The sequence below is a fragment of the Lutra lutra genome, chromosome 1, assembly GCF_902655055.1.
Source record: "Lutra lutra chromosome 1, mLutLut1.2, whole genome shotgun sequence".
NCBI classification, from domain to species: Eukaryota; Metazoa; Chordata; class Mammalia; order Carnivora; family Mustelidae; genus Lutra; species Lutra lutra.
The window spans coordinates 40,602,818-40,618,393 of record NC_062278.1 but is presented as its reverse complement, the minus strand read 5'-3'; positions in this window follow the sequence as shown (position 1 = coordinate 40,618,393).

Genomic DNA, 15,576 nt, shown 5'->3' with positions numbered 1-15,576 from the left:
GCATTACACTCTCACACAGTTCATGGTGAAAATATAAATGTGAATCCTTGTAGGCAGAAATGGAGAAAAAGACGGTTATAAATAAAAGCATTCCAAGGAAAAGGCCTGTGCTTTTATGCTGAAAGAACAAATCGTGGCTGGCACTGATTAATAGATTCTGCTCTCTCAGGCTGACAAAATGCGAAAGAATTTTCTATGCCAGAAATAACAAAATGGACACCAAAGCCAGCATCTGGAAGTTATTCTTAAAGAAATATGGCATTAGCTAAAATTGGACGGGTGGGTCAGTTTCTATTTACCCATTTCACTGGTCCATGCTGACTAAAGGTTAATGCAACTTACACTAAAATCTTCATCCTGTTTTTCTTTCTCTTCTTTATTCTTGTCACATGTTTATTTCCAAATTATGTCTGAGAAACATAGATTGGCAGCAGTCTACAAAGACTTAGATGGCTGTGGATGCCAATTATTCTTTTGACAAATAGTCTTAATTGAGAGGGATCTTAGTATGGAATAAATCTTCGAACCTGGGGAGATCTGGTTTTAAATCCAGACGATGCCATTGACCGACTATGAAAACTTAAGCAAATGACTTATCTTTGTTGAAGATCTTTGTGTGTTTATATGCGGTTCACATAATAACTTTGATATTGTTAGAAGGGATGTAGGCAAGATGCTCAACCTGTAGTAGGTGCCCAGTAAACTGAGCTATACTATTAATGACTGATACTCCATAACTCTGTAAACATCGAAAGCATTAGAATCATGGTTTGCTCAGGATCACATGCAGTGGGTGCCCATTGGGCTGTATTCCTGATTTCCTCTCTTTAAGTAAAAACCATAGTGTAGTAATTAAGGGCAGAGACCCTGGATTCAACCTACCAAGCTCACATCTAGCTTTGAAGTTCACTAGCTATATATGCTTGGATGATTTACTAGACAATTCACTTAACCTCTCTCTGCCTTGCTCTCTTCCTCTGTAAAATGCGGATAATAGGGATGCAGGAGCCTCAGAGGAATTTGTAAGGATTAAATCAGTATTTGTAAGGCACTTCCAAAACAAAACACCATGTGTGTTAATAATCGTTAATCATAATTCCCTTTTTAAAAAGTCCATTCTCTTAGGAAAAAGAACGGTTCTTTTTATCTTATCAGACCAATTGTGGATGTTGTTCATCAAAGAAAATAATGGCTCGAAGTGTCCTTTTGTGCAGGTTTCCTCTTTTTGATGGGTTGATGATAACATACTGCTCTAGATTTGTTTTCAGGTCTTCCTTGATTATAGGATGCAGCTCTTAGGAGAATGTGCACTGCTCCTTGCGTGACAGTTACTTTGGGAATTGCAATTAATCGTCTGAGTCAAGAGAGCTCCATTCATAGAATTACTTTGCTGTCAGTAAACTGATTAGTACCCATGTGATCTGAACACATGAAGGCACTATCCCAAACACCTGACTGGCTCTCAGGAAGTAGCATTCCCTATGAGAACTTTGCTCTGAATTGAAATAATAGGAAAGACTGATCCAGTTTTATTTTTCTCTCTATGACAGCATAGAGTGGTAGAGTGTTTTGTGCAGTGATTCATCAACATGTATGATTAATGATAACAGCAAAAATAGAGCAATATTTTCCTATACGTAGGAGAGAATTTCGTATTAACTCACTTTTTTCCCCCATGTTGTTTAATAGAAGTATTTACTTCAAAGATTGCCTTCTTCTTAAAATGAAAACTGCTATACCAGTATTGATGGGGAGAGAAGCTTCTGGGATTATGAAATTTGTTTTCATGGCTACTTGGCGGGAAAAAAAGCCAGAAACCTCCTCAGGTGAACTCAGGAGTGTGATTTTTTCCTGAGCTACTATTATTGATGTTCATTCATTCTCTAGGCTAGCAGACAAGAAATCTACGATGCCTTGAGAAAATTTCCCATAAAGAATTTGCCCCCCTGCGCATTTTTGAGCATTTACTTCCTGAAATTTTAGAAGACTCGCGTGTAACACACAGCCAGTTTATGTTAAATATCAAAGGTTTTGCTGATGGCTGCACAGACCGATAGGAAGCCACTTTGATTTTATCTCATAGCTTATGGCATGAGTACTTCAAATGAACAGAGAAGGAAACCATCATGTGTAGAGAGTTGTTTGGATTCCTAGGGAGAAAGCAGTTGTCTACCAGGTGGCTCTCAGTAAGAATTTAGAGGCTTATTGGGGCGCCTGGGTGGCTCAGTTGGTTAAATGCCTGTCTTCAGCTCAGGTCATGATCTCGGGGTCTTGGGAACAGAGCCATGCATCAGAGTCCTTGTTCAGTGGGAGTCTGCTTCTCACTCTGTGCTCTCACTCTCTCTCAAATAAATGAATAAAATCTTAAAAAACAAACAAACAAAAAACCGCAGAAGCTTCTTTCCACGAACCCAGTTTCTTGAGGTTGAGAACCTCCTGCAATGTGCAGTGTGAACAAGTCTGAACAGGGACGTGAACAGGGTCGTTGGTGAACTGTGTGGGACAGGTCAGTCCCTGAGCAGGAACAGTCCCTGGACACCTGCCCGTTGGGGGCACGGCGCCACGGAGAGTGAGGCATGAACTGGGGCAGGTGGCACCAGGAGGTCACGGAAAAGTGATGACAGGGTGACAGAGGCCAAATACGTGGAAAGAGCAGCTCAAGAAAGAGAAGGGGTCGACATGTATTGCACTGTCCAGCTGTGCCGCTGCAGGAAAGTGAAACGATAAAAGCAAAGGGAAGAGCGAGACAAGAAAGTGTAGAACAAGGGAAGACAGCTTATCCGGATTCCCCTCCCGAACTGCAGGACCCTGGCCATAGCCCAACTGGATTTTGAGTAAAGACAGTGGATTCTGAATTCTCTGGGGGCACGTGCACAGATTCAAGAGAAAAGCAGAGGGGAAGACCGTTTTTCAAGTAGCAGGAATGACATGTTGGCTGTAGTCATTGATTTACAAACTCTCTTGGTGAAGCAGGCTAAATTCATACTTGCCTGATAGGCTTATGATTATATTAAAATATCGTGTAAAGTAAATTAAACTTAGTATAAAGTAAGTTGTATTTAGTATAATCGTCACTTTTAAACAAATCCAATTTGTTTTAAAATTCCAATAAACTACTTTATAAAAAAATGTATGTCTAACACGCCTTGTTTCCTTATTGGTACCCTGGATGCGGTTGTTACCAAATTTGTTTAGTGTGACTGAATGTTATGTTAGGGTTTGCACGCATCAAGCGGCATGAACTACTGGCATTTCTTAAACTTCTCAGGAGATGTATTTTGAGGTAGAGCTGCTCAATAATACTAAAAGCTCTGTGGAAAAAAAAAATATACTATCTGGTACAGTGAGCTCATGGTATAAATTGCCTAGGGAAGACCCTTGTTTGAATTATTTGTAGGTTTCCTTTTAATGATTCATCATATCACTTGCATATTGCAAAAACGTCCTTGTAAAATGTATTACATTTACTTTAAAGTCTGTTTTCAAGAGAACATTTTTTGTGACATCACACATGTCTTATTTATGGGAACCATTTTTCTAGTACCTGGAAAAAAGTTGGGAGCAACTGTTTCAACTTTCTCTTGTAGACAATGAAATCTTATCGTTGACTATGTTTCTCCCTTTGCTTGGCTTCTAGAGAACTTTAAGAGGCAAAACCGTGGTTCAGCTATATCGAACTCACCAAATCTTATTGAATGTCTTTCATGTACTAATCTCAACCTCTGGTTTCACTTTTTTTCTATTCTCATCTTTTCTTTCTTCTAGTTTCCTCTAATTAAAAAAAGAATTGTTGGCACCTCTAATTCTTCTTTGAAAGTAAGGTAGGCAATAGAAGGAATCGACAGACATCTAGATACGTTTATTAAAGTCTAGGTGGGGCCTTGTATCTTACCTGCAGGCTTCCCGGTGTAGGGGAAGAGGAGGCTTAGCAGCTCAAAACGGGTCAGATCCACAAGCATTTTGGTTCTTTTCACCAATGACGAAATTTTTGTTGTTATTGGCTTATTATCTTGCTTCAATTTTTGGAACAAGTTTTGTTGCTTTGTGGTCACTAGGACATTGTGCTTCTTTCTAAAGTGAAATTTAGGTGTGTTTTTATTAGAGGACCCCCTGGTTTCATAAGCATTCGTTTGTGGAGGAGTTAAGAAAAAAATAATGCTTCTCTGCCTCCCTCCTCACAATATAATTAAAATGCTACCAATGTGAAGTAAGCTCTCTTTGATCAAACTTCAGCATTTAAATTTACCTAAGGAGATGTGAATTCGCTCATTCACTCATCAGATGTGAATTTGACTATCTTCAGTGAAGAAAAGGCAAAGATTCCAGGGCTATAGGACAGAATTTATTGCAATAAAATCTACTGGGTGCTTTTCCATAACAAATTAAATTAATAATATTGAGTTTAGGTACACATAGTTCGGCAAAAAGAAAGTTTTACTTGACAGTAATAGATTTAATGGTAGAATTACTCTAAGAACCAAACAAAATTAGTTTGCTAACATACTTTTTGTTTAAAGAAAGAAAAGCAGAATCTCCATGTGTTCACTTCTCCCCTACAGAGTGCTTTCAGGATACTAAGAAAATATGTACATATGTGTTTCCTGTTCTGGCCTAACCCTGAAACTCTATCCTCTTATTTCTAACTACACAGCTTTCTCACTATAAAAATGTCCCGATATTCAAGTCCATATACTTTCCTCTTGACAAGAGACACTGCCTCTCCAATTCCTTGAGGCTTCCTTGGTTGTCCACCATGGAAGACAGGCAAGATGAAACTGCAAACGCACTCACGTTTGGGACAATATTCCCAATGGCTTCATCAACAGATGTCTATTGTAACTCTCAGTCAAGTTTCTTCCCCGTGTATTTTACTGCCTTCTGGAAAAGAGGGACTTTTCTGATCTGACCATTAACAAGCAGGTAGTGGGGAGCTTAATAAATAAGTTTTTGTCGAAAGGTCTGAGGAAGCAACTTGACACTTGTACCCTGATAAGTGTAGGCAGCTCCGTTTTTAATATGGAGTTATAACCACTGACAGAAAAATACCAGAGAAATAGGAATTGACCAAGGGATTCAGCAAGTCTGGCATGAATTTAAGTTTCATATTTGAAAATATGAAATATGAAAATATGTTTGTGGAGGAGTTATGAAAAAAATAATCCTTCTCTGCCCCCTCCTCACAATATAATATATAATTACAATTACAATTAATTATATTATATTATATATCATATATTATACATTATGTGTAATAATTAATCATAATATAATTTAATATAATAATAATAATAATAACCAAATAAAATGAAGTTCAAAAGTACTGGAAAATCTGGGAGTATCTACATCCATGAAAAGAGAAGTAATCCTGTGGAAAGGAAGAAGAGGAACTCTGTCTGAACTATGCCACCTTTAACAAGTGTTCATGTACAACTATGAAGAAATCAAAGCACAAAACTATTCAAAACGTGGACACAGCTATTTTTTTTCAAGTATAAAGACTATTGGGAATCCATCTTCCCAAAAGCTATGTCCTGCGATAGATATGCAGCAGATGTGTCCAGCCCTGCCCTGAGTTTATCCTCCCCTATACAGAGGGAGAGACAGAACAGGACAAATCTTAAACCAGGACAGATGTTAGAACCCTTCTTGATCTGATGGAAAATGGGGTAAGAGAAAACAAGAACAGAGAAGTTACCAGGGGAGGAGTATATACTAGGAAGTTCGGGACAGTACCAGATTTATATATCTGTTTGCCCTGAGGCCAATCCATCTTCATTAATTCAACAAATATTTATTGAAAGAATACTGTATGTCAGGCAATGTGATAGGTACTTCTATACAACAGCGAAAAAAACAAGTCTCTCCTCTGATGCAGCTTATGTTCCAGAAGGGGAGACAGACAAGACACAAATAAATGTTATGAAAAAAAAAAAAAAAAAAAGAAAAGAAAGCAGAGAGTTAGATAGAAAATGAGAGAGTTAAAGTGGGTACAGCAAAAAATTCTCTAAAAAACTAACTTTTGAGCAGAAATTTGACTCAAAAGAGGGACCAAGCCTTGGGGTTATGTGGGGGCAAGAATGTTCTAAGCAGAGAGCTCATTACTGCCAGGGCAGTCTTTCAATAATAACTGAACACAGAGGTTTTGTTGTTTGGGTGTTGTTGTTGTTTATATTTTTGCTTGTTTTTTCCTGTGGCATCAGACATGGCCACACAGTTGATAAGAAAACAAGCAAAACAAAATCCCCGGAAGCCTTGCATATCCACATATCTGTATAGATTGCCAGTCAAAAATACAGCCGATTTATTTTAAAAATGAAATTTCTTGGAAGACAGTTTTATCCAAGACACCATTTCATCTCTCTAATCAACATTTTAAGGCCTGGCATTTCCAAGTGTATGAAGTGATAATATAATTTACAAAGAAAGAAACAACTGGAAAGGAGAACTCTAGCATTTTGTGATATTTCGGACCGAACATTCCCATTTTCAAAGTCTGAATAAAAGTCAAATGCTGGATAACAACATTACATAATCTCAAAAGTAACTTTCAACTAATATCTTCATGAGCATTAACTCTTTTAGTTGATCCTGGGGAACAGAACCAAGGCACCATTTTATCTCAGCGACAATGAACCTGCAGAAAGCTAAGTCACACTGTATGTGTTACATAGAATCATCTTAAATGCAATCAAGTCAATCCAGAATTTATTTCTGCAACTCATCTGCAACTCTTATTGAAACCTAACTAGTTTAACGGGATTATCTGCAGGGGGCAATGCATATATTATGGTTTGCACAGTGCATGCCTGGGGATAGGAAGAGGAAACCAAGCAACAGATGTCCCTGTGTCACAACTTACTGACTTTGTATTTCTGTTTCCAGGAAGACTGGTGGCCATGTCTCTTTCAGTCCTGAGTTACAGGGGCTTCCACATTTCAACAAATCAGATATTCATCTGTCAGACTGAGTTGAACCAGATTTCCATGATATGGAAAAAAATGCTCAAGAGAATTGTAGATAAAGCCATCAAAATTACATTCTACTTATGGCCATAGCCAAGCAAAACCTGCCAATTTTATCCCACAGCAGATCTAGTGACAGCTCTCATCACTTGGCTTTGCCTGCTTAGTTCTGCCTTCCTAAATTTCACTCCAAGCTAGGTTTGCTTCAAGACCCTATAGGCTCAAACATCAGGTGAATCCAAATGGTGAGAAATTCACTGAAAAGAATCTGAGCCTATTTCACATGCATAATTCACATTTGTAATGGTTTCATTCAAGTGGCTTATTGAATTCTTCTTTTAAATATTTTAGGGTTTTTGTGTGTGTATGCCTTGACAAAATGGATTTATCCAACACTACATAAATACTCTGGATAACTATCAAAAGTTGCCTAAAATTGACAAAACTAATTCCCAAAAGATATAATGTTAAGTATGAGAGAGAATATAAAATTTAAAGCCTGTGAATTTTGCTCTTTAATTTTATCTTTCTAGAGTAAATTTAGAGGTTTACTGTTTTTCCTTCTGTCCCTGATACTATATTAATAACAACAGAAAGGTTAAGAAATTTCAGTGTAGTTGTTCTGTAACATATTAGGAGTTATAAGGAGTCCAAAATGCTAAGGTTGGAAGAGAAAATTAATTCAAATGCAGAGCTCATTTTCTTAATGCAACTTAATATTATTTTATGTATATATATTATATATATATATACACACACATATACTCATACACCATATATAGATATACAGGCACATACATGTATGTGTATACCTATGTGTATATGTATGCATAAAGGTAATATGTAAATATAAACATATACATGTACATATGTATATGTGCATATAGGTATATACGTATGTGTGTTACATGCCAAACCAAACTGACCTCACAGACACATAATGTATACATGTTTTGTGTGTGTGTATGTGTGTGTGTGTGTGTGTGTGTGTGTGTGTGCGTGGTCAGCTTGTTTTGGCATGTGAAAATGAGACAAACATGTCATTAATAGTTAATTCCAGTTCTATCTTTAACACTAAACTTGTTATTTACATATCCTAACTGTCCATGGCTTTCTTATTTTGTAAGCCAGAACTAAAGAAATGGATTGCTATTGCAGGGGACTTGGTAATTTTACATAGGCATAAAGGCTGATAAATTTGGGTGGGATATTTTACGAGCTATTTTATTACATATGAAGTGCCTATTGATTATTCTGCTTCTATGAGGCTGACTCTTAAAACTCCAAAGTTCAAAGAAAATCCAAATGTCATCATTTGTTATCTTCAGGTAAGCTTCATCTCTCTAATATTGACAGATGCCATCTTAAACTCTGCTAGAACAAGGAAGAAAATAAATAAACACACTCACAGACAGAGATCTTACTGAACTTAAATGAATTTCAGGCAAGAGGCCAACTTGGGAATTGGACCGGAATTGACAATATGTCCCCGATAATGTTAAGAGCTAACATTTATTGAGCTCTTACTATGTGCCAGACACTGTTTTAAATGCCGCATCATGTTAATTCATTTAATCCAAATATAAATGCCTATCTCCATTTTATAAATGAAGAAACTAGGGACTAGAGAGGTTATATAACCTAATGAAGTTTGTCCTCCCAGCAAACAGAATGGCCTAGATTTAGAATTAGGGAGTCTGACTTCTAAGTACTATTCCTACTTCCAGGCTAGGTCATCATCTACTGCCAGACTTTAAACCTAAGGTTTTTTTTTTTTTTCTGTACTTCTATGATGGTACATTTTTAGTCAAGCAGTATGGCATCTTACTCTCCACTGTGTCCAAAGATTCTGTGCAGTATCACTGAAGGCAGATATTTTTTGGTCAGTTCTTATTTTAATGCTTAAATTTTCAAGACCTGGACCACTGACTGGTACTTAATAGATACACACTATGATATTTGTTTGATAACCAGCTACTCCTTATTGTTATGTTTTCTATGAACAAGCTATAGTTGTCTGGGTTCTTTTTTTTTTTTTTTTTTAAAAGATCTTATTTATTTATTTGACAGAGAGAGATCACAAGTAGATGGAGAGGCAGGCAGAGAGAGAGAGAGGGAAGCAGGATCTCTGCCGAGCAGAGAACCCGATGCGGGACTCGATCCCAGGACGCTGAGATCATGACCTGAGCCGAAGGCAGCGGCTTAACCCACTGAGCCACCCAGGCGCCCCAGTTGTCTGGGTTCTAATCCTGACCTTACAGCTTACTAGACACACAGCCCTGGATAAGTCTCTTGATCTCTGTAAGCCTCAGTTTTCTTATCCATAAAATGAAAGCAAATATGATTCTTCTCTAATTTTTTTTAAAGATTTTATTTATTTATTTGAGAGAGAGAGAAAGAACACAAGCGGTTGGGCGGGGCAGAGGGAGAGAGAAAAGCAGGGTCCTCGCTGAGCAGGGAGCGCAAAGTGGGACTTGACCCCAGGACCCTGGGATCATGACTTGAGCCGAAGGCAGAGACTTAACCAACTGAGCCACTCAGGCGCCCCTCTTCTCTAAGATTTAAATGAGATAATAAGGATTTAGCATTCTAAGGATTAAATGAAATAATACTTCCAATCACTTAGCACAAGGAAAATAGTTTGATAAATTCCTAACACATACCGTATGACCCGACAATCTCATTTTTATGTATTTACCCAAGAGAAATGAAAACATAAGTCAACACAAAAACCCTACTTAAATAAGTGCTTTATTCATAATAGTTTAAAACCGGGAATAGCTCAAAAGTGAATCAACAGGCAAATAGAATAGAGAAATTATGGTATAATAGAATAGTTCTCATCAGTGAGAGGAATAAGCTATGGATAAACGGACCGATATGGATGACACTCAAAACCATTATGCTAAAGCAAAGAATTCATATGGAAAAGCTTGCACATGCTGCAATTCCATGCATGTGAATTCCTAGGAAAAATAAAAATGAGTAGGCACAGCAATCAGACTGGTTGCCGGGGTCTAGAGCTAGGGTTTGGGAGAGAGAGTTAATTACAAATGGGCACAAAGGAATTTTTTGGTGTGATAGAAATAGTCTATACCTTAATTTTAGTGGTGGTAACATGGCTATATATATATATTTGTCAAAACTTAGAGCTTGATACCCAAATAGATTGGGTATGATACCTTGATACCCAAACAGTATGCTATATAAATTAAACCTGAGGTTAAAAAAGACTATTTAGCAAAGTTCTTAATATATAATAAGTACATGAAGTGTATATTCTCAGTTTTCTTTATATTTGGCCTTTCTTTTAAAAAAATAATATATAAAGGCTGATCTAAACTAGAGTATAAAACTGCTTTTTCTTTTTTTTTTTTTTTAAGAATGAGTAGCTATGAAATAAATGGTAATGCTTTTAAAGGCATTTCGTACACTTTCCACAACCACAAATAGACTTCTGACTTGATTTCTTGGGAGTTTAGGGGCTCCTCCCAGGAGTCTTTACTGTATTGAATGGTCTCATTGCCTGACTTTTATCTTCAGATGATGAAGATGTTTGTTTTCTCAGGCCACACACCACATTGGTATTCAGAAAATCCTGCTTAATATTTTGTTGAAATATCTCTTTGCATTCTCTACTTCCTGTTAATGAGATTTTATTGGTTAATTCTCCCCCATCTTTCAGACCTCCTGTATCAATCAGGGACTGGAAAATTGCTCAGAGCGTGCGTACTCTGGGGCGAAGAGCATGACAGACCCATCATCACTATTAGGTCTGAAGCAAAAGGAAGAAATGTTAGATATCAGGGAAGGATCTTAGGGAAGAGAGCAAAAGGAGAGAGCAGCCTGATTGGAGAGAGTCTTTGGAAGAATTTCATAGCCAAACTACAATGACCCAGCAAGAAGGGAACTAGGGAGTACACACCTGATCTCACACTCTTTCTTCTTGCTGGTGACTTCTTTGCCAGAGGAAAGAGAACCTCTTGGTGCAATCCATATGGATAAACATCCCAGGATAGAGGGTACATATGAGGGGAGAGTGGAACTGGAAGGGTAGTGAGAAGATGCCAGTACATCACTCTCCAAATACTGAGAAACAGAAAGTCCCTCTTTTCCAAGGATTTTGTCTTTGGCAGATTAATTTCCCCCACTCTTGTATTGCATTATTTTGAGACCTTTCATTCTTCTCAATATTTTTCTATCTTTCATCAGATTCCTTTGCCAGTATAAAAATGCAAATCTCTTACCTTGTTGGTATAGTTCAGGGTTTTTTTTCACTTTGGTCAGATGGCCTAAACCAAAGTCCAGGTTGATCTAGAATATTCTATGAGGCTGGATGTGGAAGAAACAAGTAGGTTGGCCCTTGAAGAAAAGGCACAGATCTTAGAAGGGGGTGAGTAAGACAAGAGAAGTAAAAATCTATGATATTGAGAGAAATTGGGGCTTCTGGAGAAGTAGGGGAACAGTTTGTCATAGTGGAAAATTTGGGGACTTGGAGTAAACTATCTGGGCTTTGTTCTACCTCAACAAAGATGTACTGTGTGACTTTGTAACAGTTATTTTAACCTATGGGTCCTCAGCTCCCTCAAATGAAAGGAAAATTACCTGTTCTAAAGTTCTAAAGGGGGACAGTACAGTGTAGAGATTGAGCATGCGTGTACAAAAGATAGTCTGCTTGGATTTAAATCCTGACTCTGCAACTTACTAGTTCTGCGACCTGGTGCAAGTTACTTAACTTCTCTGAACCTCAATGGTTATCATAACATATCTATCTGCCATATACAAAGTACTTAATATAGGTGAGTCACTACTGTTCCAGGCTTGGAGGCAAGTTACAGTCATTCTAATCCCTCCATTCATCACCAGCAACATAACTTAGATCCCAAATGCTCATCTAGTATTTGGTAAATTACCCTTAAGGTTTGGCTATGAACTGTCATCTGCTATAGAGTATTTCTTACAAATAGGATAAAAATCTTCAAATATTCATGTGCTTAGCAATGGGAATTTCTGATAAAATGATGGCCTTTAATATGAGAAAAATTATTTCCACCTCTCAGGGTTTGAATGTAGTGTGAGCATTCTATGAGATCTATATTAGCAGTGAAGTATTTCACTTTCATAATGGCATAGAATATTTGCAAATGACTTACCATGTGCCTCATCTGTATTTATGATAGAAAAATGTACTTATTACAGTACATGTTTTTCTAACTGAGATGTTAAAGAGCTGAAAAACATGGACAAAGTCAAGAATATATATTTATAACCTTTATTTTAGGATTTTGTTTCCTCTCTGAAATATGGGTCCATTAAAAATAACTAACTGTGTTTTAAAATTTTCTATGACTCATTATATAACCTTTGAAATGCATCTTAGTATTACTTATATAATTGACTATTAACTTGGCTAATTATTAAGTTATTAAAATCTTTAAGTTATTATGTAAATTAATTTTAAGTGACTTGCAAAATTGCTGAACTATTTCCTCTGTCTTCCAAATTGAATTATGAATTAAACTGTATTTTATTGAGTTGGCTACATTTGGTTTATTTAGTTAATTAATCGATTAATTAAATCATGATGGAAACAATTCCAACACACTTATCAGGAAGCATGAATAAAATATTTCTAAGTTTCTTCTTTAATAAAGAAAAATGACTCTTTCTTGAAAATCTTGTCCTTACATTCCTCTCAAGATATTTAGGGACCAAGAAGATCTTCTTTACACATAACCTTCAACAGGATTGTGAGTAACATGCAAAAATTCATACAATTAGTATTACAATTTATGGATTTATTATTTATTGGTGCAACTTGAATTCTTGGCAGTATTTGTTGTTGTTCGTGATGATTTTTTTTTTAAGTTTGACACTGTTAAATTTAACAATGGGAAGCAACAAGACAAAGTAATGCCATAATTGTCACCTACTAATTTATAGAACAATTTTTTTTTCTTAGTAAAATCTGATTTCAAAAGAAATAGTAAGTATTTATCCTGAATAACAGTCTATGGCAACGTTATTTAAGGAGCATATCTGGCCATAAATATGTGTGAATTAACAAGTTTTTTTTTTTTTTGTTTTTTGTTTTTGTTCTTCTCTTAACACTCTAGACACTGGAGTTTATTTTTTGGAAGTCATGATGCTAATTTAAAGGACTTTTAATGTGGTATTTATAAATATCAATATTGTTTTATTTGCATTGGAAATTCAGCTAACTTTGCATGTGTTTTCTAAAATATACATTCAAAAATGTATTTGTAAGTTTCTTTAAATGACTACAGATGATCCACACCTGTTTTGCATTTTCTAAAACAAATTCCAAAAACAAAACAATAAAACAGTCTTTAGAAAATATTTTGTCTTCTGGGTACAGAGAAAAAAAGATGCAATATCAAAGGGAATAATAAGTTAGATAATATATAAGCTAGAAAATCACTTTATCTTTAAAGTAAACTTTATTGAAGCTTTTATGGAATTAGGATACAATTTCATTTACCATAGTATAACAACTTTGTTAATTGTGAGAAGGTAAATTTTTTAAGCCAATTTATTTATGAGGTGAGAATAAAAATTCCATTTGTTCATTCATTTATTCATTCAATATGCACTTTTTTTTTTTTTTTTGGAGCACCCACTAAATGGCAGACACTGTGTTAGGCACTGAGGTAAGGAGATGAATCACCTCATCCTTGAAGTGTCCATGTCTAGTGGGGGAGACAGACAAAAATAATGATAGAATGGTGAAGAAAATTTGAGGGTCATTAGGAATGGGCATTTTTGTGAAGCAAAGGAGTTGAGAACTAAGCGGAATCTTGAAGTATAATCAGGTATATGTAGTCAAAGAGATGAAACCTAGTATACTTAAAGGACTAAGAATAGTTTTCTTTCTTTTCTGCTCTCTTTTTTTCCTCCAAAGTACCTTATAATGCTCATTAACCTGAATAGTGAATTCTAGTACCTGCTGAATGGTGTCCAATCTAATTTTCTAAATTCTGCCTCTTAAAGTTTAATGGCTTTTAACCCAGTCAGCCAAGATGACCAAGTGGGATGAAAAAGTTTTTATTTGGTTACAGTATATTATCAACAATTACTATAAAACACAATTCTTGTGACTCTTACATATCATGTTGACTTTTCAGCATATCTGGGTTCAAAATCTCTGGCCTTCTTTAGTGCAAATGTTATAGGAAATTATGCCAAAAGCAGTTAATGTAAAAGTAACACTTTAACATAAATACTAAAACATATGCATGATTAACATAAAATCAGCCTGCCAATACATCAAACGTCTCCTCATCTCATTAAAAATTTAGATATTGGGACGCCTGGGTGGCTCAGTTGGTTAGGCAGCTGCCTTCAGCTCAGGTTGTGATCCCAGCGTCCTGGGATCGAGTCCCACATCAGGCTCCTTGCTCGGTGGGGAGCCTGCTTCTCCCTCTGCCTCTGCTGCCACTCAGCCTGCCTTTGCTCACTCTCTCTCTCTCTGGCAAATAAATAAATAAAATCTTTTAAAAAAAAATTTAGATATTTGTTCTTTTGGGGAAAAGCTTTCCTCCAAAATATAATGACAACACATTGAAAAATCTGATTCATATTGTATTTTGATAGCTAAAAATAAAATGATCTTAATAAAATATTTTTATTAATAATATCACTTAAGAATTAAAAGTTCAAATATATGGTATTTTTGTTTAGTTGATTCAGCATCTTCAGCATTATAGGAAAATAATAATGTGCTAAAACAAACAAGGTACACTATATTCACTCAAAAAACTCACCCTACTAAGAAATAATAAAAGCAGTCCCTGATGTCTAGGAATGAGTCTGACACTCACAGCAAGCCCTCAGTGTTCTTAGAAGCTGACCTGGCCTCAAGCTAGGCCATGTTGTTCTCCTTTTGGACATAAACAAATCTCACAGTACACCAACATGAGACAAGCTCACCCTGAAACCATGATAAAATGAGACAAAAACAAGACCATTTCATAATTTTGTCTAAATGCCAACAAAAACGAGGTCATTGTGGAAACCACAAAATACCAAGCATCTCTCTCTCCTGACTTGAGTGACTGTTCTTTCTTTGCCAATTACAGCTTTATCATCGCTCTAATCTGTCCTTCTTATAGATAGGATTTTTTGATTTACCCAATCATAGATTTGCTCCTGCTTTCTGGCAGCATCAAATCTAGAACAAATCCCCACTTCCTTAAGCCCTCCTCTAAGTTACCCAACCAAGGCTCAAATACTAAGGCTATTTCTAAAACTTTCTTATAGAGACGCCCCATGTTTCCCTGTTATGTGTTCGTCCACACTGCAATGTGTAACATACTCAATTTGTTCAAGTATAGGTGTATTCCTGGTGGTCTTGGCCTGGAGGAAATTGACACTTCTTAAAACCCTGCCCTAGATTCCATTGCAGGATAACATGACCTCATTACTAGTTACTGAGATAATGTGTCTAAGTACAGGATTTTGCAGCAACTCTTTTATTTAAGAGTGTGAACTCTGGATTCTTATTCCCTAGGGTCAAGTTGGAGCTTTGCCACTCAACAGCTATGTGATTCCTAGCAAATTCTCAATCTCTGAAGCCTCTCTCTGTTGGTATGTT